Genomic DNA, 27,363 nt, shown 5'->3' with positions numbered 1-27,363 from the left:
TGGGCCGATTCAGGGTAGCCACAGTCCACCTGGACTACCCGAGGCTACGACCATGGCAAAATACATCTAATATAAATAGAAGTAGTTAAAATTTTCCTAGGTCTACCCTAACAAATATACACAAAATTGACCAGGGGTGTTTGGTTCCTCACAGCCTATGTCATATCGAATGTTTGACACTAATTAGAAATATTAAATATAAACTATTAATAAAACCCACGTCATACTCTAGACTATTTCGCAAGACGAATCCATGATTAGCTAATATGATGCTACAGTAAACATTTACTAATCATGGCTTAATTAGGCTTAAAAATTACCTAACGAAATAACATTTTATCCGTCTATATTTAATACTCATAATTAATGTCTAAACATGCGATATGACAATGGACTAAAACAACCAGTAAACTAATTTTACACCGTTAGATATACATATCGAATGAACTACAACAATTTGAAATACCCCTCTCTTAATTACACAGGACCCACCCGCTAACTACGCACTCCACGACCGCCACGCCGATAAAAGCTCCGTCGCCCATGGATCCGTCTCCTGCCCAACGCTGCCTTCTCCCATCCCAACGCTTCGCCGAAGGCCGCCGCCTGCTACCGCCACAACATCAATCGTCGCTGCCGGACGCCGCCGGCCGCGCCCACGCCAACGCTCGCCACCGCCCGCGGCCTGCGCTCCCGGCCAGCGCCGGCTCCTGCTGCCCCAACGCCGACTGGCCGCGACCAGACGCCGCTGGCCGCGCCCACGCCGATGGCCGCCGCCTGCTACCGACCGAACGCCGAACGCCACCACTCCGACCGGCCGGCGCCGGCTCCTGCCCCCACTCCGACCCCCATCTTCGGTGCCCCAACGTCAACCGCCGCTGCCGGACGCTGCCGGCCACGCCCACGCCAACACTCGCCGTCGCCCGCGCTCGGATCAAAGGTGCCGCTGCAACAGTCTCCCTCCCCTGCTCCAGGTGGGTTTGTTAAAGATTCTTAGGTGTGTTTCTCGGTTCCTATTATTTGATCTGATCTGAAAATTTTGATTGATAGCCAAATTGTCTTATTTGAAGTATGATATACTGAGGGGGATGTGATTTTCATTGCTATTTATTGGTGAAAATTTAAATAATATAGACTGCTTGCTCCCTTTTATTCTCAATATCAGAAGAGCAAGTAAACCATATCATTCATATGCCTGTAAGAAATATTTTTATAGCTACATGCAATTTTAGCCAGTTTAGAAAAATCATTGTTGCTTTGTTTTGTAAAGGAATATCTTATTATAGCGTATTTACTGTCCAGAGAATTGGTAGAATTGGTAGTGCATAGCATTTGGATTGACTGATTTCCAAAGAACCATTGAATGAATCTCCGTACACTTAAGTAATAATTTAGATATGATGTCATCTATCAACTGAATGCTTGTGTGCTATAATGGCCATATCAATAGTCAAATCAATTTCATTAATCCATGGACATGTCAGTAACAGATATAACAAATCTTCGAACTGAAATAGCAAACAAAAGGAAGCTTTTAATATCTGCAGTTCTGGAAATGCCAACTTCAACCAGTCAAGAGCAGCTCTAAAATGCACGTTTGGGCATTTTGAGAGATCCAGAATGTGTACATTTCCAAATGATGAGGTTTTAACAACCTTCGCCAACTCATTGTGAAGGATGATATATATTTTGGTAATCAACTTGGGAACATGAACTTTCTATCCTTTCCTTAAATGAGGCATCCAGATTAGTGGAAATCACTTATATGTACAAGATTTCGGTGGCTATAAACTTATAATACCGGTTGAACTTATTAATTTAGGAGTTCAATACTGTATATCTAGAAAAAAAACAGTGTTTCTTTTGTAGATTTATTAGACAGGGGCACTGACTTTACTTCTTTTGGTTGTTGAATTATTTATTTTCACATATGAGTAAAATGGGCATACGAAGATTCAACAGTACCATCACTTTTTTTCACTTTTGATTATTGAGTTATTACTTCAATTTTGCAGTAGAAACCTTCTCCCTGGGTACAAAATATGTGCTGAACAGTTTATATAGGAATGTGCAAATAGGAAGTGTTTCTAAAGGGAAAAGTAATGATTAGTTGTTTGTAATAGCACTGAAAATATCACATACGCAGTCTAGGAAGTGTATACAAAATGGCAGGATGGAGTAAAACTAGAGTCTTTGATTTATTTGTTGCTGACATGGATTCCATGTGCACTATTATACTCTGGTTGTATATATGCTCAGCATTTTGCATTCAGTGGGGGCTGCATCACTAATTTTGAGTAAAACAATAGCACTCCGATATAACAACTACAATCTCTGATGAAAAATAATGCAGTTCTTCATTGTCGAAATGGTGTATGTGTACTACTGGTTATACTTTAATTCCTAGCATTGCATGCATATTTTGAGTTAAACTGATGCAAATCCAGTTTTGAGAGTATAAGAACAACAATCTCTGAGTAAAGAATAATGTTGCATGGCTGATAAGATTCCATAACCATACTTTATGGATGGATTCATGTATATGGTTTTCACCATACTGAAGCTCTCAATGTTTTAAAATTACCACTTCAGTTACAAGTAATTATATTGTTGACCATTGTTTGCAGGTGAGAAGACATGTAAAAGCGTCAAGATTGTTTTGATATTCTGATGCATCCTAATCAGGTACATGCTCATCACTCTCATGCATTCTCGTGGGTTTCTTGATAAAATGATTAAAACGCTGAGTTCTAATTTTTCTAGTTGGATAGCAGAGAGAGGACTTTATGCATTATTAGATATGTTCATGGCCTCCAGGAGCCAGTGCCAGACATAGAGGCTTACTGAAATATCCCTTGATTTGAATGTTATCTGATTTCATATATTCCATAGGCATAACAAACATGTAGAATATATTATCAGAGCACAGTGATTAATTCTTTACTTTCAGTTTGTACTTCGATTGTTGTTCACAGGTCAAATAAGGGCAATAAGGGTATTTTTCATCCAGGCACCTATTATGTTTAACCATTTATTGAACTTTGGCCATAGAATTTACAAATTGATAGCATGTGGATCCTATTCAGGTCGTTCATGCCTTTTAGTGTTCAATTGCTGGAACAAAAAATATGTGTGGAAGCAATTTATTAGCCACATTGGGACTTACTACTCAAATATGAATTTTGAAAAGTGATTTTGTCAATCAGATACCACTTGATTTAGAACCTAGAGTTGTATTCTCCACTGGTGCTAATGATCCGATGAACTGATGTGATTGTTGCTGCTGAAGGTGCGCACTGTTTCAGGGGGAAAGGTAAACGTTTTGGCAGACCTCACATATATGTATGTTTTTTTATGAACGTGCACATATATGTATGTTGTTTTGCTTGCCATGAATTTGGTGCAACCTCTCAGTTGGGCTGTTGTGATGGTATTTGTTGCTAAAACACATGTTGGATTCTGTACATTGACAGTGTTTACACATGTAAATTTATAACATGTTGAGGTGAATATCATGTTATATTTGCACATGCATTGCTTTAGTGCGTGCTAGCTATGGATTTTCAACTAGATTCTGTTGTCAATAAATCTTCCATGCCTTCAACTCTAATCCAATAGTCAACTAAGCTGCTCTGTTTGTTCAGGTGTGAATCACCCATTTGGTCTTTTTTTGGTGGGGGGTGGTATTTCTGTTTGTCAGAAACCACTCTACATGAAGACTATTCCAGTGTAAGAAAAGCCGAAACTGGTTTCTATTAAGGATGCATGTGCATGTTTTACTTTCATCATGTGGGATCGCTAGATATTCTCTAAAACTACAGATCCAGCTCAAGTACCATATGACTGGCAAGTCCTAAAAACCAAGCGCCTGCAGCGTTCAAGTCTCGTTAGGGATTGTTTGTAACGAGATTGTTTGGTTGAAGGGAGCTAAGTAGCAGAAGAAGGTTGTGAAGAATGTCATGTCAAATTCTGCCAACAGGTTGAAGGAAATATTTTCAAAAGTTGAGGAGTAGTTTGCATCAAGAAAAGGTATCGCTTTGAACTGTCCAAACTAATTTCTCTTGGTAGTCAGTTTTACTGAATTGACTCAGGTTTCAGCATAACCTATTTTTTTAGGTGCCGACGACAAAGGTCTATAGAGATTAAATTTAACATCCCACCGTGTAATTAACCTTGCAGAAATATTGAAAACCTCCAGTGCTCTTTTTACTGACCCAGCTGTTGCTCTGACATAAAGCAGTGTGATTTTCTTTGACCTGAAACATAAGTAAACTGCTGAGTTTTACTTCTGCTGTGCAACTCCAGGTGTGAGCTGACATCCCATCCTGGCTAAGATGAGTATATTTATTTGAGAAAATCTACTCCATACCATTGAGTTTGCATCGATTCAACGATCTGCCATTGATTTTTATTGAGTTCTAAGATATAGCCTTGGTTAGCAGTTTTCTCTACAATATACCCTTGGATCCTATGCATTTGTAATAAATGTCTAAAATGTCTAAAGATTGACTATTAATTTATCATGTTAGAAGATCGAGAAAATTATGAAAATTTTTACCTAGCATCCTAACAAATCATTATAGTTTGTGGGTATCTTTTAAGATTATTTTTCATATTTTATTTTTTGAAAAAATATTTTCTCGATCTTAAAACATACCCACAAACTCAACCGGAAGAAGACAACAAAGCTCAGCAGTAAGCACAATCTATCGTAGCTCAAAGGTGTCAGTGTCACCGTTGTCCCTGCCACTACTGCTACCTATGTAAAATTGCGAATAACTTACCACAGATTTTTTTTAGCTAACCACATATATATTTGGTTACTTGACGATTGGTGAAGCATTGATAGGAACACAAGAAGAGTTGCATATACTTGTTTAGACCTATATCTACTTTCTCAGGGATCTCGCAACCATATAGTTCAATCAAGGCTGACATCAAATTACACGGCTTCTGTATTTGTTCTATGCATGCTATCATGTCAATCTTTTCGTATAAATGTATAAGTACACTCCAATTCTTGTACTCTAGCAGTGTAAGAGCCAATTTGTTTGGATTATACCCCCATGTCTCTCATGTTTCAGGTTGCAACCTGATTGGCTAATTTTAGTAGATTTTGTTTTGATTTTTTTTGTTGACCTATATATTCACTGTACATCTCTTCACTTTCCACTTGTCTGCAATCTGATTGACATACTAATTTTAGCAGATATATATAGTAGCTAATGAATGGTCTATAGCCATAAGTCTTTGCTTTGCTTTTAGTTTCGTTTGTCATGATGGGTGACATACACCCATGGAACAACTGAAATCCCATTACTTTAGTGGCAATATATAAATACTTATTTGCACTCTATAAGTAGTTCATAAATGGGTAGTTCCTTTATTATGTTTTCCATTCATTGTATAATTTTTCTTAAAAATGAAATATGTTGACCATCAAAATTTTATTAAGAAATTACTATTCTGTCTCTAAATATTTGATGCCGTTGACTTTTTATACATGTTTAATTATTCATCTTATTCAAAAAAGTTATATGATTATTAATTATTTTTATATCATTCATTTATTGTTAAATATATTTTATGCATATATATATATATAGCTTTACATATTTTATAATTTTTTTAATAAGACGAATGGTCAAACATTTATAAAAAAGTCAACGACGTTAAATATTTAGGGACGGGGAAGTATAACAAGAAGTTTTTAATCTATGCATGTAATTCTACGCATGAGAGTTGATTAATATAATACAAAATTGCTTTCTAAAATATACTGTATTTTCTCATACTTTGCTCCCAATAAATAAATACATGTCTGGTCAACGTTCGCACGCTGTGTTTGCTCTAAATCCTCCGTATTTTAATAGATGATATCTTAAACGCTATTATTTTATAATTTACTATCGAACATATTATGACATATTATGACAGCGTAGCGTTAGCACAAAATAACTGTAGGTGCAGTAAATTAGGGAAAGAGGTTACCATGTGATGAAATTACTTTAGTTTTTTTCTTAAGAAAGGGATAGCGCTCTCGTGTTCTATTATCATAATATTATCATAACAGATCAGCAGTTACTTTAGTTAGTAATTTCTGCAGCTGCTAAATGAGTCTTGTTTGGTTTACTTCCAAGAACACGAATTTATTCTCCGGTTATTAGTTAATAGGGCTTTGTCAATGTTCAAATTACTTAATTACTACTACTAACTAAAGTAATTTCATGAAAACGCTCTTCCTTTTTCAAAAAGTCAAAATCAACTCAACGATGAGCATAATGACAGACACATTTTTTATACATGCAAAATTAAACTTGCAGCCTTAAAGGTTAAGGAGTTGCAGTTGCGGCTATAACATTAATAATAATAAGTGCGAAAAAGATTCATGTTAAATTCAGAAAGTATACAGTTGAAAATGAAGACTAAAAGAGAGAACGTTATATGGTTAGAACACAAAAGGGTGGCGGCGGGACGGCCGTCGGGAGCGGCGTCATAGTCATTACCGACAATGACGCTCGGTGGCAGGGGTGGCGCTCGAGGCCGACGGCGTTTTTTCGGGGGCCGCGGAGGCTGGCACGCTTGGTGCTGGCAGACGGTGTCGGTGCCGGTGTCGACACTCGGTATGAACGGAGGCAGCAGTGGTGGCGACACTCGGTATGAACGGAGGCAGCAGTGGTGGCGACACTCGGTATGAACGGAGGCAGCAGTGGTGGCGTCCTCCTACCAAACCTCTTGCACGGACGATTCTTTCCGCTAAGGAGAGGGAGCTGGGAGAGTAAAACCTATTGCACGGACGATTCTTTCCGCTAAGTAGAGGGAGCCGCTAAGTAGAGGGAGCTGGGGGAGTAAGTACATCAGTGGTAAATTTTGATACAAGATTGAGATATTTTTACATCTGGTTGGTTGGATTTGGTCATTTACGTGTGAAGCTATTTTGGCTTATTTATTTGTATAGAAATTGTTTTCTTATTCATATGAGAATATAAATCTATTTTTAACGTTTGGATTAGATTTTACCAATTTCCCCAGGAATTAATATGGAGAATCTGTACCAAAACACTACGAGACGCTTCACGGGCTTAGGCAAGAGCACCTTTGAGGCTACTCCTTCGTGTCTCTAACCGGTCGTCACCCATTTTAGTCCAATCTATTATAGCATAAATAATGCAAGCTACTTAATACGAGTGGTCTTGGATGACACTTAATATAAAGACTTGCCCCACCATGTAAGCTACTTAAGGTGGGCCTATAAATATTTTGAATTAACTCGTTCTATTTTCATATTAATCCATGTTTTCTTTTAGAGAAAATATAAAAAATGCCACTGAGAAACATCTAAGTCTAAAAAATGTCATTGGCGAGTGCGAGTTCTAGGAAATGTTATCGTACAAACGAATTTGTACGATGGCATTTTCTAGAACTTGTGCTTGTTAATGGCATTTCTTAGAATTAAGTGTTTGTCAATAACATTTGTTAGATTTTCTCTTTCTTTTAATTAATGCCAATGTTCAAAAGTTATGCACTAAAGATCATGAGTGGTGAAAACTAAATACATATAACTCTGGATGAGAGGAGACTAATAATTCTAGTGACACTTTTTTGGATAGGCAAACTTGACCATGCCATTGGCGAAGGGCTCTGAGGAGGATGTGGTGGGAGAGAGGACACCTACGCTCATTGTTGTCCCCCAGATCCGATGGTGGCGAGGCAAAACTACAGACAATGACGATAACAAGGTTGGCGGCGACACGACGAGGTAGTCACAAATCCATGAACTTGGTACCTCCAACACTCTCCTTTGGTGGGTAGGACAGATCGAGCCACCGCTTGGGGTCGTCCTCCTTACTTCCGATGAAGGCAAAACTAGCGAGCTTTGTGCGGCGTGGTGGTAGGCCCATCTTATCATTTTGGCATGTTTATTATCTTTTTCCTCAACCCCATACTCCCCCTTCTTTGATGTTGATTGTTGGAACTCATCCGTCGGATCTCCACGTCAGTTGCTGGTGCGAGGTGGGGGATGGAAGAGGGCCACACGAGGGTAGGGTATGAGCTTATGAGGGGTGGGAGGGGAGGGACCACAGGCACAAGGAACCTTGGTCTGACACGAGCATGTGACTGTGCGTGCCCTCTGCAAGACCTAGGCGCCTCTGCGGAGACATGTTAAGTGTTGATCTAGAGACATCGCATCAACGTGGCAAACTATAGCCACTCGCCACATGAATGCATTATTCGTGGCATTAGCATCCCTAGGCCAACGACGATGGGAATGCATGGCTGACAGCAAGGATGGCAGCCATACCTAGCCAAATGGGCCGTGCCAAGTTGGGCCGGCCTAAGCACGGCAGTATTGTAGCTGGCCCAGGCCCGGCATGGCACGCCAACATGTGGGCCGCGACGGCACGGCCCATTATCTCGTGCCGTGCTTGGGCCGATGCCTCAGCCCGTGGGCCGGCACGACACGACACGTTTAATGTAGCATGCCGGCACGGCACGGCCCAGGCATGGCATGGCCCACTAGTCCATTTATTTATCGTACGATTTTCTAATTTTTCCCATATATTTCTCACATTTTTTATTTTTTTCCACATATTTATCCTATTTGTACCATATATTTTATGATATATTTTCTAAGTCTTCCTCATATTTATCCTATATTTATTGTTTTTTCCTTTCTGCCTTTTTTTTTCTTTTTTCCCTCAAATTTCAATTTTTATGGGCTAGATTTACTAGTGGGCCGGCTACCGGCCCACGTGCCGCTATAGTAGCCGTGCTGACCCGGCCCGGCCCAGTCCCTCCTTGGGTCGAGGCCTTGGCACATGGGCCAGCACGGCACGGCCCGCTACAGGAGCCGTGCCTAACGGGCCATGCTCTAGTGGGCCATGCCATCGGCGTGCCGTGCCGGGCCGCCCGTTTGGCCTGCTATAGATGACACATGTTTGCTGGGCCGCGCAAGAGCCCACACATGCGATGTCAATGAGGAGTGTGGGGGCTAGCTAGATCTACCAGAGTGTGGAGCTAGTTGTGACCAAAAGCATGAGGCCAATGACATGGAGCATGGGCCGATTGTGATGTGAGGACACAATCCCGACAACGACGAGAATGTGTTGCAAACACATGGCTATGATATATACTTAATGGGATACAAGGTGTGGCTACTTAGTTAGGGTTCGAGTGTAATTTGATCTTTTTTTAAAAAAAAAATACTAACAAGCTAACATATGCTGTAGGCACAGATTAGACAAAACCTAACGAGAAATGTGCATAAGGAATCAAAACGAATACAAGGTACGAAAGGGATTGAGTAAATCCCATAGCATGAAAGAGATTGGGTTAATTTTTAAAGGTACACCAGGATTTTTCTCTTTTTTTTATTTTGTATTTCTCGGTTATAAGACTTACTCCCTCCATGTTTGTTTATATGATGTTGTCGACTTTTATGTTTACGTTTGACTATTTATCTTATAAAAAGTATATAGTTATTAATCATTTTGTTATATGATTTATTATTATAGAAATTTTAAGTATGGCATATAATTTTATATATTTGAATAAAATTTTTGAATAAGACAAACAGTCAAATATAGATCTAAAAGTCAACAACATCATATAAAAAACATGAAGGAAGTACTATCTACACTCAAATATAGAGATTGGATTCATATCCATTATTTTTTTAAAAAAATATCAGGATAGAACATAAGAGTGCTAGTTGATCTTCGCATCCAGAGAAACCAGGAAACAAACACTGCAGTATCAAATCATTGATGATACCAAGTTCCATTTTCCTTTTGTCGATATAACCATCTAGAGGTCAAAATAGTTCTCTGGCAACTATTGTCTGAACAACTAATCTTACCACTAACGATGACAGCCAAAAGACAACTCGCTGGATACACACTGCCAAGTCTTCCACCATTGAACACCTAAGACGATTTACACTTGTCTCATGACTCTCATCGAAGCTGGGGACGATCAGGAGCCCCCTTCACCGAGACTCGACTGCCAACCGACTCGCCTCCTCTGGAGCTGCATCCTTGCCCACGGGCTCGACCTTCTTTTTGCCAAACACCTGAAAATCCAGCACAAGCAACCGCCGATTATTCGTCAAATTCCACCAATACAACGTCATGTTACGCTTAGCTATCAAGGGATGATTGTTTGGTTTATTCAGTAAAAAAAGCAAACATCATATTTATAAACAGAAAATAATTTACGAATAAAATTTTTATATATTATATATGTATTCTTAGCGATATAAAAACTAAAGCTGAAAATAAACTACGATAAAAAACTTAAATTCTGCTCTAAATTTAAGTTTAAAAATTTAAATTTTAGCTTATAAGCATAACTACAAGGAGATACCAAATTGCATCAAAAAGAACATGCTAAGAACATCTCGAACAGACAACACAAATTAGACTCTACAAATGACTATTTGGCTACTCTCCATTTCATTTGACCACTAAAATTTATTTTTTTACTTCAACCGTCTCACCATCCATCCTCTCTATTCTAGGTCTATAACATTAGGACCCCACCTGTCATCCTCTCCCTTTTCTCTCTATCCCTCTTTTCTCTCTCTCTTTCTCTTTCCTTTTCTTCCGTTGAGGCAGAGGTGGCGTGGGGAGACGCCGGGGCAGCACGGTAGCACCGGAGGACGCCGGAGTGGGCGGCTGGGCGTGGGGAGGCGGCGTGGCACCGGAGCGAGCAGGGGCGGAGAGGTGGAAGGTGGCGGCGCGGTGGGCAGCCGGGCGCTGGGCGCTGGGCGGCGGAAGGTGGCGGCGCGGCCAAGCACAGGGAGGCGGAAAATGGCGGCGTGGCCAAGCGCCGACGCGGGGAAGAGGCCTAGGGCGTGGGCGGAGGCCAGTGGCGGGGCGAGCGAAGGCCGGCGGCGAACGGCTGCTGGCTGCCGGCGGCGGGCGGAGGACGGCCGGCCGGTGGCTTCCTGGCGTGGAGGGAGGAGGAGAGAGGAGAGAGAGATGCATGGGAGGAGAGAGATAGGAGAAGAGTGGGAGAGAGAGGCGTGAGACCAACAGATGGCAACCCTGGTTTGGCTAGCCAATTTTGGCAAGTGGGGAGGCTAGTTTGGCTAACCGGATGGCAAATTTGTTGGATTGTATTTTTTAGCTAAATTTATCAAATTTTAACTTGAAGAGCCAAATGACCATGCTGTTGGAGATGCTCCAAATTAGCACCCGTCTGCAAGAACGGAGCAGAAAGAGCATTGCAAGAACATCTACATTCTTGTCATTCAGAAGCTAGCACTACTGCCGCCAGTTGAAATTGGAGCACCCCCTGTGCAATTAGAATACGTTGCCTACTACTAGCAAATGCTGGTACGTCTGTACATACTACTGCAGGCAACTAGCTATCGACGGTAAGTATTCATGAGAAATCACAAGCAGATACAGCTAAACCATTGCATACCAAGAAACAGAACCATAAATCGTTTCCAAATATTTCAGGACGCATAAAAACGAGTGCAGAAATGCCATCTCGAGTACAAGATTATACAGAAAGAGAGGCTTGATAAGTAAACTTATCAGTAATTGAAAGCAGACAGGTTCAACATTGGCATTCTAGATTAATATGCAGATCTTGATAATTTGATGTATACTATTCTAGATTATACTAACTAATAATTTGGCACTCTTTTGATGTATTGCTCTAACATTTTGCTACCTTGCACTACTCACAAATTTTAGATAGATCCTGGTGTACGCACAGGCTAATAGTAACCACTCAGACAGTCACCACCAAATGGTTCTCCACAACTCAAAACCGAAGAGCACCGAACTCGATCGCAAACGACGGTTCAAATCTCAAACACAAGAACGTATTCACGCAGGCTTTCCATCTAAACACAACGCAAAACAGGAACTCCAACTCGTATTGCAACATGTTTGTCAAACCACAAGCTCTAGCGGGGCTTCTACTGTTCTACGAAGTGGAGCAGTATATTTGTCTGTACCAATGGCAAGCAGGAGTGCAGAACGGACTGCAAGTAGATAAGAAAACTCCACATGATTTCTAGCAAGTTCGCATAAGTACATTTTCGTGGTGTAACGATTCGACCAAAAGCGAGGGGAACAAGCCCCGAACGCTTCTCCATCGCAAATCGAACAGCATTTGACCAGTGAATGATTCGATCAGCAAAATTAATAACCTACCCACGCACGCAGGCAATTCCCCTCAACACCAACAAGGTTTGATGCGAAACAGTAGGAACTCGCATTGCTTGTAAAAGATCCCGCCTGGACACTAGAAACCGCATGCTAATCGCGTCTTCGACATGATCGATTCACCGAAAAAGGAAGGTTAAAGAAGCGATCACACGGCATCCCCACCGATCCAGCGCCCTAACCACGCGCGACGAATTACGCGGCTAAAAACTGCACAGAACAACCCCCCCCTTCCCCCCCCCCCCCCAGGTCTTCCATGAACTCACTGACATGTGGCCCAGTGATCTGGATTCTCTGATATCGCGCGCTCATACTGAGGGCATGCACACTATGCCGATGTGACGAGTGGACCGGGCCCACCATGTCAGAGAAGGAGTGCGATGCAGCACCGCTACAATGCCACGCAAAGGTTCGTGTGCCCTGGGCAGGACACGCGCGGTCTAGCCTCAAGCGTGGTGAGGATGCTGCCTGGGGCACGCGTTGCACAACGTTGGCTCCTGGCGTGTGGCCAGAGCCAACGGCCCGACGCCTGCACCGCCCACGCCCATAGCTGAAGCTTCCAGATCCGCTTCCCTCTTCTAGATCCGTCAACCGCAGGCCCTTCCGCTGCCGCTGCCATCGGCAGGGGCGACCACCTCTGACACCAGAGGGGCGAGGAAGGAAACGACGGAGGAGAACGACTGGGGAGAGGGACATGCCAAACGGGAGAGAGGAGGGAAAATAAGAGGGTTAAAATGCAAAAGTAGGTGTGGGTCCCATTCAAAGTGGTTTTCGCTGTAGAAGTGGTCGTTGAAGTGGTTTCATTTATGTAGCACAGAGAGATGTGAATGGCCTCAGAGTCTAAGATTGGCTTGTGCGGCCCAGAAAGCACTTTGAAGCGGGCAACCGTTCTCACTGGCACTGACAGATGAGGGGCTGGATCACAACAAAGGTGTGAGAGAAACTTTGTTCTCTTCTTTCTATGCGTACGTTTTCTAAACTACTAAACGGTATTATATATATATATATAGATCCTACTACCAGGTGTAGTTATTCTCTCCACGTCTAAGGTGCAAAACACATCCATATATATTTCTACTCTCTTCTAACAGAAAATACAAACTCTATACATATAGTTGTATCATTCATATGAGATTTAACAGTATTTATATTTTATGTTGGGTGGGAGCAGAAACAGTTATCAAAGTGTTTCTGCACTTTAGATAAGGGAGTAGCTACACATGATATACACATGATAGAATGATCTAATTTTCCTATATATATATATATATATATATATATGAAAGTTGTAAAAAAATCAAATTAATCTATTTTTCAAGAATGTAAAAGTTAATACTCAATTAATCATTTACAAATAATTTTTTTCATTTCACATGTGTTGATTATACTAGCCGACGCCATCAGCGACGAACAAGCCCGAGAAAATAACGAGCGTTCACGCAGAAACCTTCCGCACGAACGTCCGCTAAATAGATAGACTCTGTGTTTAATCCCCTCCTAATTTGGTGCTCTAATTGCCTGTGAAGAATTAGGATGGCTCTGTGAGAGTTCAACCATGGCGGCAGCTTCAGTCTCCACGAACTTCTCGCTTAGAGCATCTCCAAGAGTCTAAATCAAAATTTAGTCATTCACTTTAGTTTTGGCAACTCGAATTCATATAGCATCTCCAAGAGACTATTCGTTCCCACTCTCCAAATCCTGGCAAGGGGAGGATGACAAAAGGGTTCCACCCACGTGAGACCCACGGATAACAATTGTGTTAGTAGGGGAATGAGTTGCTAGATTTGGCCATTGAGGACTCAAGTTTAACCATTCAAATGATATGGCAAATCAAATAGTCATTCTCTTAGAGGGTATTTTTTTTGTGTAAAATTGCTAAATTTAAGTATAGCAAGTGAGAGTTCATTCTCTTGGAGATGCTCTTAGGGTGCTTAGGGTCTACTAAAGCTAGAAGCACTTTAGAGAGATGACGAGGTGCTAGATCTAATCTAATGCTTCACTTCTCTAGACCTAATTAGCATGGACTGCCTTTCAGAAGTAACCATTCCTAAATCAAACTCAACAAAGAAAAAAAGGGTTGGATTTCTAATGTATGTATCCTAGAAAGAAAATCAGAATTACTGGTTGCATCATCCTGATAGATGGCAAAACAAAAATCATTCATCAAAAATCATTCATTAATTCATTTCTTGTTGTTATGGGTGTGCTGAAAACATGACTAAATCGGTAGAAACCCTAGGTACAGACAAACTCTTCAAATTAATTCATTTAAGCATTTAACATTTTCTGTATCTTACTAAAAGGAACCTAGACATCTCTACTACTTAAAAGTGAAGTCGTCCTTCTTCCACTTATCGTATGTGCGATGCGTGTCCTCCTGGAAAAAGAATGACACAAAAAACCAACCGCACACTACGCCTAAAAAAAGGGCATGTTGCCGAAAAAAACCAAAAAATAAAACACAAGGCCGGCTGGCCCTGAGGCGGGGGCGAGAGGCCCCACCCCTGCATGCATCCACATCTGCATGCCACGGAAGTGCAGGGATTGCTGCATTTGCATGCCGCATGCTGTATTGCGATTAGGACTCAGGAGCCAGGAGAAGGCGAGAGGCCTGCATATAGATGGCCACATGGGCCGGTCTTATTGAAAGCACGAGCACAACCCGCTAAAGCACGACCCGAACACGGCCCGGCCCAATACAATTCGTGTCCGTGCCGGCCTGACCTGAGGGGGTGTGCCGTGCTTGGGCCGTAACTCCAGCACGTTGGGCCAGCACGAGCATGGCCCGATATGGCCTGCTTCAACGGTCGGATAGGCTGGCAGCTGGCCTGGGAGGGGAGGAGGCCCGTTGGAGAGGGAGAGAGGCCATCCGCTGCCGTATAAAAGGGGGGTGCCGAATCGGCAACCCTAACCCTGGCCTCGTCCCCCACCTCGCATTTGCTTCATTGCTTGTCGTCTCCTCTCATCTCGCCTCTTCTTGGCTTTCTCTTCTGTCACGCCCAGAAATTCCTCACACGAATTTTTGAACTTAATTGTGTATTAAAATCCCTATCCAGGACCAGCCAGGGTACACAAAAAGACAATGTTGATTACATAACCATCGTTCCTAGAAATTACACGTTGAGTAGGGTAGATTAGCTCCAGCGGGTATGGCTCCAGTCCACAGGCAACGCTTCGACGGCAGACCAGCTCACTCCTGAGAGTCACCTTCATCGGACTCAACTTCTAGCTCTGGAGGGGGAAATTAGCAAGGCTGAGTACAGACCACCGTACTCAACAAGCAGCACGGAAAAGAGAGGAGTAAATGATGCATAAAGGTCATCAAGGACATGCTAGGGTTAGTTGCGATAAAACAACATTTAAATAAATAATAGAGATTAAACTGAATAAAGGTAACTAGGTCAATAAGAGAATAATTAAACAATAGTTGTAAAATACCACAACACCGTCCAACGTTACACCACGTTGCGACATACCCAACCACTACTCAACGTTACACCACGTTGCAGTAGTCCCAAATGAAAGCCAGTTCACCTAGGTCATTAAAAGGTTTAACTAATCACAGTGAAGCTGGCAGCTCGCCCTTAACCGTGGGCACGGCTATTCGAATAGATTTACTCTGATCAGAGGTGTACTACGGTACCCACAAGACATAGTCTCACTACACTTGAGAGTGCGCCGACATACCACCATGGCATACCGGAAAGGGAGCTATGATAGGACCCGTTGTATAACCCTCCCTATTCAATCGCACCACACTTCAGGTTTCGTCCCCTCCTTTACACCAAGTCGTGCAGCCCCCTCTTGTGCCTAGGCAAATCTGGAAGCACCACGACTCCCATCCATACTCCATCACGCTCACCCTTGCCCGGGTACGTCGACTAGTTCGCAATTACACTCCAGATCCCACCTTGCCCATACTCGGCTTGTGGTTAGCACGGAAATAACTTCCAGGGTTTCCTGCGAACCGGTTCTTAATTGTCATGGGTGCGACTCGCAAAACCATGCACCCACAACCCACCATAAGCAATATTTTAGTTGGCATTAACCCGAACTGGGTATTAAATCATCATTAACAACTATTCAGACTAGTAATGATTAAGGTGTGATCCCATGTGCTACTTGTTCTAAGCATGGCTAAGCATCAACCTAGGCCTAACTCTAATCAAGTTACCCCTGGTCTAGCATGAATAAATTTTGATAAACAACGGCATAATAATAAGGATTACCCGAAAAATAAATTCAGTAAATACTTTTAATTGAAACAATGCATATTTGAATAAATAAAGTGGGGAATTTGCAATAATAGGTTCAATATGATCAAAGATGAGTGCCACTTGCCTTGCTCTGACCCCTGGGGAACTTCTGCGACGATCTCGAAATAAACCGGCGCTTCGGCGGGGTCCGAATCTAAGCGACAAAGCACAAAAATAAATAAAACAGGCATAAACTCTACTGAAACAGTAAAAGAAAGTATTTTTAGTGGATTCTTGACAATTTTATGAATTTAATAAAATTTGAATGGACCTAAACAGATACTAGATGAATTAGTTATGAATTTTAGAAGTTTTCTGGGTTTTTAACAAAACAGAAAAGTCCTAAATCAATTATTGCGCAATTAATAGGGTTGCTGACGTCAGCGAGGAGAGAGTAGGCGCCGACAGGTGGGGGACACCTATCGGTGGGAGGAGGGAGGAAGGGAGAGGCCGACACGCGGGCCCGAGGGGGAGGAGAGAGGGAGAGAGGGCGGCTCCAGCTAACATGTGGGGCCCGGCTGGCAGAGGCACAAAACAGAGAGGGGGGAACGGCTCGGCCGACGACGGAGAGGAAGGCGGCGGCCGGTCCGGTGAGCGACAGAGGGCAGCAGACGGTCGACGGCGGCGGCGAACGGTGGATCAACGGCGCGACCGATGGCCGACGGCCGGAGGCGGAGATGGCGGCCGCGCCGAGAGGAGGGTGACGTCGGCTCGGGGAGGACGACTGCAACGGCGTGCTACAGGCACGTCGACGCACCAGCAGCGGCGGTGTCGCGTCGACGATGGCGAGGCAAGGGGGACGGCGTGAGGAGGGGCGACGGCGACCGGAGCGCACACGCGCGCGGCAGCGGCGGCCGTCTTGGCGGCGACGCGCGGAGAGGAAAAGGGAGGGTAAGAGGGGACGACGAGGGGTTACCGGGGGCGGGAGCAGGCGCAGCGAGTCGGCGAGGACGAGGCGGAGGTGGTGACGCGGTTCCGCGCCGACGAACGGCGTCCGACAGTGAGATCGAACGGCGATAGTGAGGGAACGGCGCGGTGGCGGTTCGAGCGGGTGGGGAAAGGCGGCGATGGCGCGTGGGGTGCATGATTTTATTGGGGAGATGGCGCCGGCTAGGGCGGGGACGGCCGGTGGAGACCGTACCGGCCACGACGCGGGAAGGGCGACGGCGGGTTCAGCCACGACGCGGCGGCGCGGCGAAGTCGGGGCGGAGGCGGACTTGGTCAGCACCCGGGCCGGTCGCTGACAGGCGAGCCCCGCCTGTCAGTGGCGCGAGGAAGAAGGAAGGTGGCGGTAGACTACGCGAGCGCGGGTGAGCGGACGGAGGCAAGATGCTGGGCCGGCGGCCCAGGCGGAGGAAGGAGGACGCGTGCGCGGGGAGAGGGGATGGGCTAGCTCGGCTGGGCCGGCCGGAGGAGGAAGGAGGCTGGGCCAGCTCGGCTGGGCCGGCCCGGGAGGAGAAGAGGAAAAAGAAAAGGAAAAAGAAGAAGAAAGGAGGAAAATTGGACTTCGGCCCAATTTGAGAAGGAAGGGAAAAAAGAAAGAAAAATGAGGGAAAAAGGAAAGCCCCACTTTTACCGGATTTTAAATTAACTTTTTAGGAAAAAATTTATATTCTTCAATTTGAGTTTAAATCCTGTTAATCGATTTGCGAACCTTGATTTAGTTAAATTAGTTTCTTTTAGAGAGATTTTTCTGAGTTAATTAAGCCAATTATCATTTACGAATTTCTTTTACGAATTAGGCTTAGGATTAAACTCCGGGTGTGACATCTTCCTGTCGCCGCTGCCATCTAGCGGCTCTAGCCCTCACATCCTCCCGCTCCCTCATCATCTCTGGCTCCGGCAGCCTGACTCCTCTTGTGACCCATTGGCCGTCGCCACCGAACCTCGACATGACGCCACCACGCACGGCTTCATCGGTCGGCACTCAGCTGGAGTGAGCAAAGCCATCGATTCGGCTCTTGTACCCCTCAATCTCGACAACTCCAGTGCTCCGGCAGCGTAGGTGAGCTCTCCCTCTCCCTTTCTCGTAGCTCTCGGGTCTCCTAACCCTAACCCTAACCCTAATTTTCTAATTTCTTCTAGGTTGTTGGCCGGTGCTTCTCGGAGTGCCTGGCGAGTGCAGCGCGTGCCGTCGAGGAACCGGAGGGCAACCTCGACATGTCGGACGGTGGTGACCCGATGACCATCAACGATGAGCTAAGGTTGTTGGGGGAACGGGGGGATGATGAGGACGACGTCGAGGTGTTCGATAGCCATGTTGATGGGGGTGTTGGCGCTGGTGGCGCCACCGGTGCCGATGAAGCAGATGGCGCCGGTGAAGCCGCCGCATCGTCAGCGACTGGCCGCAAGCGAACCAGAATGTGCCAATCCGAGGTGTGGAACGACTTCGAAAAGATCAAGCAAATCGAGCAAGGTATGGAGGTAAAGTATGCTAAGTGTCATATTTGCAAAACTATTTTGTCTGCTAAATCAACTGGGGGTACTGATCATCTTAAAAGACATGCTAAAGCTTGCAAACTTAAGGCTGGTCGTAAGAACATGCATCGATCTCTTCTGCAATATAACCCTGATGGCACTGTTCGTCATTGGGAGTATGATCATGATGTTGCTCATACTGAAATGTGTAGGCTAATTGCATGTACTGATCTACCCCTTTCTTTTGGTTTATCTGTTGCTTTTCAAGACTATATTAGAATTGCAATAATCCTAGATTTACTGTTGTTTCTAGGCAAACAAGCACTAGAGATTTTGTTAAGCTTTTCAATACTTGTCGTGCTAAGCTTATGAATGTATTATAGACTAGCGTGTGCTCTATTGCTATAACTTCTGATATTTGGTATGGGAATGCTAAGGAGGACTATATTAGTGTGGTTGCTCACTTTGTTAACTCTAATTGGTGCTTAGAGAAAAGGCTTCTTGCTCTTAGGCTCATTAATGAGTCTCACACTGGTCAAAACATTGCTGAACGTGTTATTCTTGTTCTACATGAGTATGGTTTAAAGGATAAGGTGTTCTCTGATACCCTAGACAATGCATCATCTAATACCACTGCTATGGATAAGCTGACACCTAGCATTAATGGTTATATTGGTAACATGTTTATGCATCAACGATGTGCTTGCCATATTATAAATTTGATTGTTAAGTCCGGTTTGAAAAGGTTGAAGCCTTATCTTGAGGCTTTTAGGACTGCCATCTCTTTCTTGAACTCTTCTAACTTGAGGTTGCTGGATTTAAAAGTTATTGCATTGTTGTGGGGGTTCGGCCTCGTAAGTTTGGTCTTGACATGGAGGTTAGATGGAATTCTACCTATCTCATACTTAAGCATTTGGTCCCTTATACGAGCTTATTTGGCGTGTTCATTGACAATCACTACCCAAGAGCTCCTAATGAGAATTTACTTCTAACTGACTCACATTGGTATGTTGCTGAAAAGATTCTAGAATTTATTGAGGTTTTTTATGATGCTACTGTAGTTATTTCTGGTGTTTATTATGCTACATCTCCATTTATGATTCATCAACTTCTTTCAATAGCACGACATTTGCATGCATATGGGAATGATGATTTACTTAGACATTCTGTTGTTCCTATGAAAACTAAATTTCTTAAGTATTGGAGAAACATACTTGCATTATATGCCTTTGTATTTATCCTAGACCCTAGAGGTAAAATGAAAGGTTTTCATAATGTTCTCAGGGTTTTATCTTCACTAACTGGTACTGATTACTCTGCATACTCAACTCAAATTAGAGCTGAACTCAATACTATGTTTGAAAAGTACAATAATAAGTTTGGTTCAGTTAGATTGCAAAGACCTCCTGTTGCACCATCTGGTCCTGGTAAGAGGAGGACCAACTGGGGTATGGTCTTTGGGGAAAATTCTTTAGGTGTTGGTTCTGTAACTCTTGGTGTTGGACTTGTGCCTCTATCACCCTCTGTATTTACGAGGGGTTCTGCTACTGCTTTGCTGCAGGCATCAAGTGCTGGTTCACATATTAGTGCCACTGAGCTGTCGTTGTACCTTGACAGTGACACAATCAATCAGTACAACGACGATGATTTTGATATATTGAACTGGTGGCAGGACCACAAGCTTACATATCTAGTTCTTGCTCTCTTAGCTAAAGATATACTAACAGTGTCTGCTTCAACAATTTCTTTCGAGTCTACTTTTAGTCTTTCTGGCAAGATTTTGGAGAATCGACGACGATGCTTGACCTCAGACATGGTAGAGATGATATCTTGTATGAAGGATTGGGAGCTAGCTAATGACAAGCAACAACACACCGTTGAGGACAAGGAACTTGAAGTTTCCTTCGGTGAATTATTTCTTGATAATGAGACTGAATGAGCTTGTAATAATGTTCTATAATAAATTAAACATTTTAACTATTGTATGGAAAATTATAAACTTGAGCTGGGCTACACTCTTTTTTCCTATCTAGGGTTTTCTCACGAGGCGTGAGTTTTTACCTAGATAGGTTTTTAATGAGGCAGCCATTGCACGAACAACTCTATTTGATATATTTTGTGATTGTTTGCCTGTGACTTGTGACTGTGAATTGTGAGTTTGTGACTACCTGAATGGCTGAGTGCATGTGCCACTGCCTGATAAGTGATAATTTTGTTATTTGCTTGAGTTGAGATCGTCTGGTTTGGCTGATAGCCTGATAAACTGATAATTTTGTTCTTTGGTTGACTGCCTGTCTGTCTGAGTTGAATTCTGATTATTTTGACTTCTGAAGTATTGTCTAGTTTCTGGTTTGAGTATGAATTCTGGTTTCTGTAATTTCTGTGATTGTGTTTGTCAAATCTGGTTTCTATGACTGAAATATTGAATGAGTGAATTTTGATTGTATTGTTGATTTTTTATGTAACCGGGCCGGCACGGCACGGCGGGCCAAACGTACTGGCACGATACACTTAAACCCTTTCTGTGTCATGTCTAGGCTTGCTGCTAAGTACGGCACGGCACGGTTGGCAAGTCGTGCCTATCGTGCCCGTGCCGTGTCGTGCCGGGCGGCCCATATGGCCATGTATAGGCCCACATGCACGGCGCCCAAAGCCCCAAACAGTGAGGCAGCGACAGCGGCCGCTGCGTTGCGGGTGGAGTTGCTGGTGCTGCCAGGGCCGCCGAGAAAGGGCACGATGACGGTGGCGAGGGCGGTGTTGTTCGCGGCGAAGACGAGGACGACGGTGTGGCGGCGACAGCGGCCCGGCGCGGCTTGTGCGCGCTGCCGGGGACAGTCACGACGACGGTGGCGAGGTCGTCCTCGTCGGAGTCGACGCTGAGGTAGTATGGCTTGGGTTTCTGGGGCCGCCAAGGGACAACGTGAGCACGTCGAGGCCCGGCATGCTGCGGAGCAAGGTGGAGATCGAGCGGACGGTGCGGTCGTCCTTGATGACGCCCTTGGGGACGAGCTGCATGGAGATTAAGAACGATAAGATTAGGTAGGAACAATTGCCTCATTTATGCATATAAGATTAAATAAACTAAAGAGACGACGAATATCGGGTTCGTTTTGAGTGCGGTAAGTTAACTTACTCTAGCACGGAAAACGTAATAATATATTACTACATGATTAATTAATTATTAAAAAATATAAAATATATTAATAAGATTTTTTAAAACAACTTTTCTATAAAAAATTTTTAAAAAAATACACTGTTTAGCAGTTTGGAAAACATACACGTAGAAAACGAAAGAGATAAGTTAACTTATTGGGGGCAAGAACACGGCCGAAGTCCATTGCTCTCAACCTCCACCTCTGAAGGTTCCAAGCTTCTTAGTTGCAATAGTTCTACGGCTCACAAAGGAAGCAATAACATGAAAAAAAAATTGGGAACCAACAAAAATACAAACAAATAAACTAACTAAAAACTTTGTGACTAACAAAGTGATATTTCATCAATGTTGAGCTTATTATTAAATAGCAATACTTATGGATGTGAAATATTTATTGTTATTCTTTGTTACATATTTTACTTATTATTTATAAAGCTTCTTTATCGTTGGTATACTGGAAATAATGGAAATAATATGAGCTTTGAGCTATTTATTTTCTTATCAAATATTATTCCATTGCAAAGCACGGACATTTAACTAGTAATATAAAACAAAACAATTAACGTAATATATCCTAGCACACATAATACATCAAGCTACCATCCAAACTAGTTACATACACGTGCTAACGCTACGGTGATATTTAAAATTCACACCACAGCTAACTATTCCTAATTTTGTAAATAACATCAATTTTTCATGTGAAAAGGGAATGATAGTAGCCTATAACTTCCTGCTTGCTCACTACTGTATAACAGACCCATCGAAAAATAATTTGATATAGAAGTATCGATCTTGGAAAAACAATTAAAAACATCAAAACAACGTGCCTATGGACCGATGAGCACATGAATTTTTTTCCAGAACACACACTTATTCACAACCAGAAGGCCGCATGCTAAGTTCAAGTTATCTATACTCGTAAAAATCTGTCACCACCATCACCATCACTATAGATTTACAAATTAGCCCTCAAGTTTCTTGATATTAAAAACCAGTTAAACATAGATTGATATCTACATATAACACATCATAAAATCTGTAGCAAAACACGAGTATTTAGCTATTAACCCATATATTAAGAGTAGGATTCATAAACATTGTTGCACAACTTTAGAAACAATAAAAATGTGCATAGCAACAAACAATTCAAAAGCCAATTACATCACAGACAAAAAAAAATCATTGCAGAGTAGGTCCGTTAAAGAGCAGCATCTAAGCATCTTTTCGTCCTTGACCTTATGCCATTGTGCTTCCATTGGACATGCAGGGTGTCCAACTCGAACAGGTAGACCTGCAAATAACAACCGACAAAGAGCTTATGAGAACAAAACATACTGACAAACTACCTAGATTTATAGAATATGTAGCTAAATATAGTAGAATATAACATAGTGTAGCAGCTAACCTACAACTCTTTTTTTTTTTTTTGCCAACAAGGCCATTGAGTGAAGAATTATTACCAGATGAAACTATCGCATAAGTATTTTTTTATAATTCTTAAGGTCGGTATATTTTTTGTATTTTCAATTGAAGAATGATGTGATATAATCAAAATTTCGTTGATCGTGCTACTCCTTCACTGAAATCTTAATGGAGCAGATAAAACACAAACCAAAATGAAGCCAAGCCAAATGATGCTTATAAACATATTGTTGCAGGCAATTTTCTGGGCAGCTATTCATCCAATCATCTAACACTTCTGCAAGAAATATTAAATAGTATCACTTTGACTATCTCAATAAAAAAAATCCTGGAACAGACCGGTTATACTGACCACCATCCATATCAATTAGAAAATTTAGCACTATATTTCATTGATAGTAACATAAATATAACTGTGGAAATCAAAACAGAAAATAAATACTCAAACAAATAAAATGTGATTTTCTAGCACCTGTTAATCAAAATATTATTTTGTACTGACAATATTACCATAATCGTGCCATGTTGCTCAATTAAATAATCATGGCATTCCTTACAGCTACTCGCAAAGCTTAGAATGCCCCATCAGCTGTCGTCGCGGTGGGCATCTACGTGAAAAACATGCTATGTCATAAATCATAAAGAGCACAACAGTGACACCACTATGACTTACTAAATACACAAGTTTCTTTCATAGTAACACATGTGTTCTTTGATAGATGAAGGATGAAAGTTTTTCTAATTTTTATGATAGCTATTTAATGGTATAAACAATGAAACTAACTACTAAAAAGTTGAAAAATATAATTTAGAGAGGTAAGATAATGAACTTCTTTATAGAATAAATAGAATAAATACATGACCCAAAGCTATGGTTATTCCATCATCAAATAAATAGAATAAATACATGAGAAAATGTTCTGCAGGTGCTTCTGTACATACACGTAGCTATCCTTCATGGCTCCTCTACGGCTGCCACCCAGCCCTTAACAAGGAGCAAGAATGCAAAGAATTGAACTTGTACATTATGGTACACAGAATACCAATCTATTCCTGTTGTGTATATATGATTCCTCTGCACAATGGTCAGCATCAGCTGACGCGTGTGATTATGTATCAACCTTTCTCTAAGTCATATATGATCTTCGTCTTGAGCTTCCTCCGTCTTGCCAACCAAAGTGATCCACCTAAAAGAAACACCCCCAACAGTACAGCAAGCAATGATCTACTTTTACGGGCTGATCTACCTGTCCCTGGTGACTCTCAGATTTTGTCTTTTATGTTTGAAATGAAAACCCCTAGGGCCCATTCAACCTGAGTGTCTCCGACCTGATTTGAATACTCAATCCTGCAAATATAAAAGCATTTAAAAGTAGGTAAGCATATAAGACTACTGAAAAGTAAATTTCAGCTAGGAAGATTGATGTGCCCTGATACTTTCCTCTTGTCATCCAGCGGTACACCAAGACTGTCGTGCAGCAGAGCTACAATATATGCTGACGAGAAGCAATATCATGAAAAATCATCATCTGACTGATTAGGATATTTTTGTCTAAGAGTAGACAAGTCCTTGCTGCATAATTTCTCTCCAGCAAGCACAAAATCCGACAGTGATGAAGATTGCTTCAGTCCAAAGAACTGGCACAGAATTATATGGGTTAATAGCTGCCCTAAGAAATGGAAAACATGTACAAGGAAATCAAAGACGTAGAGTAGAGGACCTTTGATGTAAATTTCAGTTGCTAACAAATGTCCACGGTGCTCTGGTACAAAAGTTGGTCCAAGTTGGCATCATTGATACCAGCACTCTTCTGCAATTAGGATATCAATTATCAGAAGTTAAAGTGGCACTAAATTCTATCAAAGCCTGCTAAATGGAGCTTCCTCAGTCAGAACAAAGAAAAACAAAACTCTAACAAAATATTCAGGCTACAGAAGATATGAAGGTAAGGAATCTCCATCTTTATTGATGTCGAACAATTCAAGGATAGCCTGCTATTAACCCATTACAATCTGTTTCTTTTCATCATACCATTTTGATTTTTTAGCTAATGATTGAGCAAAGTTTTCTTCAGCTCACTTTCATAATACTCTGAAGCAACAAGCAGCAAAAGTAAAAGAAGAAATCTGTAAGCAACTAATTAACCACGTAATATGCTTTTAGGGATTAACAAAAAAGGGGAAGATTCATTCATACTATTTCCTTTTTTTCAGCAGCATCAAAGAACCTCTGCACTCTGTAAATGTCTAGATTATTGGTATCCTTTACATCAAAATAATAAGTAAAAGAATACCTTTTGACCTCAGTATTTCACAGAAGGATTCTTGTGCTGCATTCTGCAAAAGAAAATGATAGAATCATATGGTCAACCTCTTGTATCATATTAGAAGGTATCCATAAGTGGAGGATTCTATGGATACAAATAACTCACTTGACCAAAGTTTAGAAAGCTGTTGCTATAAAGAGTATATGTTGTTTCACCAAAAGTAAAATTTCCTGTTCTGGCGGATGTACTTCATCAGAAACAAATGTTAGCTGGAACAATAAGCAGCAATTAGATGGGCAGAAAATTTCCTTTTTTGATCGAGTATCAAGCATCGCCCTGACATTGATATTCAAAAGTAAGAGTGTGATTCTACATAACACCATATCAGGTAAGTGACTCTTTTCAGATTAAATAACATATTAATTTCATTAGCACTATCATATTAACATGGATTGTGGTCTAAAGAGGATTCATTACTCAAAATCAAAGGAAAGGAAAGACATCATCTGTCTTCATTAGAGAACCTGTGCTGAGGTGCCCCCAAGATCAATTATTCCGATGGTTTAGTGTGGATCCCTCCAAGCATGCCAAGAGCATAGTTTGCCGCAATCCAAGCATAGATGCCCTCGTCAGATCCTATAAGAAATGATCCAAAATGAGTATTCATACTGACAATATTTCAACTAATGACGAAAAACCGTCTGCATCCACCATCCAAAAGATTTTCCCTTTACTGATTCACTGCCAAATTACTTTATATCACTGCTTTCCCTTTTGAATTTTCAATTCAAACTGAGGCCCAAGAAATATTTATCAGAAGTACTACAGAGGAAACAATTGGTATTGTCCATGTCCATCATATATTCCATCACCAGAGCATAACTATCACAACAAGAAGGAAATACATTTCCATGGAATATATCAGATTCACCACAAGATTCGAATGCTAATCTCCCATCAAAAAATTTCAAACCTGGATGGGGGAGAGCGCGGAGGTGGATGGGCACACGTCGGCGGCCGCGGTCGACTCCTTGTGCACGCGTGGGACGAGGCGCTTGTACGACTGGATGTAGAGGAAGAGAAGCACATCGCGGAGGTCGGCGTCCCCGGTGCCGTCCTCCCAGAGCGCGGGGTCCTCCGCGGGGAGCACCACGGCGAGCGTCCCGAGAACCGGCGGTTGGTAGGACGGCGGCGACGGTGACGGTGGGACTGGAGGGCGGCAGCGGAGAAAGGGCGTAGTGGAGGAGGCGGCAGCTGGCGGCGGAGGGACGGGATGGTGGCGTGGCGCGGCGAAGGAAGGGCGGCAGCGGAGGAAGGGCGTAGAGGAGGCCGTGGCGTGACGGGAGGGCGACGGCGAAGGGAGGCGACAGGGGGAGGGGATGGCGGCGACGGAGGGACGGGAAGGTGGCGCGGCGCGGCGAAGGGAGGGCGGCAGCGGAGGAAGGGCGGCAACGGGACGGCATGGCGGCGGGGGCGGCACGGGAGGGCGGTGGCGGCTAGGGTTCGGGGAGAGCCGGGTGCGAGCTGGGCGACGATGCGGTTCTCAGGTGTTCGGAGTGAGGAGAGCCGAATGAATGATATCAGCCGTTGGTCTCGTTGGTGCACTATAGGTAGATGAACGAGTGCACAAATTATTTTTTTGCTGCTAAACATAAACC

General features: G+C 42.8%; 2 long non-coding RNA genes across 6 annotated transcripts; one reads left to right on the top strand and one right to left on the bottom strand.

Moving 5' to 3' along the window:
• The first annotated feature begins 567 nt into the window (after positions 1-567).
• On the top strand, positions 568-4,217 carry LOC107303828. 4 transcript variants are annotated; one of them, XR_001549777.2, is made up of 4 exons: positions 568-974; positions 2,628-2,685; positions 3,207-4,029; positions 4,117-4,217. It is a non-coding gene; the product is annotated as an uncharacterized LOC107303828 (long non-coding RNA). The 4 variants fall into 4 exon arrangements; XR_005811473.1 differs by having other exon boundaries at positions 2,628-3,313; positions 3,645-4,029; XR_005811472.1 differs by having other exon boundaries at positions 2,628-3,729; positions 3,822-4,029.
• Positions 4,218-24,297: 20,080 nt separating this feature from the next.
• On the bottom strand, positions 24,298-27,135 carry LOC102721998. Of its 2 annotated transcripts, none has more exons than XR_005811468.1 (6): positions 26,679-27,135; positions 26,230-26,587; positions 25,871-25,974; positions 25,733-25,775; positions 25,160-25,249; positions 24,298-25,076 (listed from the first exon to the last, which is right to left on the bottom strand). It is a non-coding gene; the product is annotated as an uncharacterized LOC102721998 (long non-coding RNA). The 2 variants fall into 2 exon arrangements; XR_423322.3 differs by having other exon boundaries at positions 26,230-26,341; positions 26,679-27,132.
• Between the last annotated feature and the right edge of the window lie 228 nt (positions 27,136-27,363).

The sequence above is a fragment of the Oryza brachyantha genome, chromosome 3 (assembly GCF_000231095.2).
Source record: "Oryza brachyantha chromosome 3, ObraRS2, whole genome shotgun sequence".
NCBI lineage: Eukaryota > Viridiplantae > Streptophyta > Magnoliopsida > Poales > Poaceae > Oryza > Oryza brachyantha.
The sequence above is the reverse complement of the archived record's forward strand: the minus strand, read 5'-3'. Positions and strand labels throughout refer to the sequence as shown.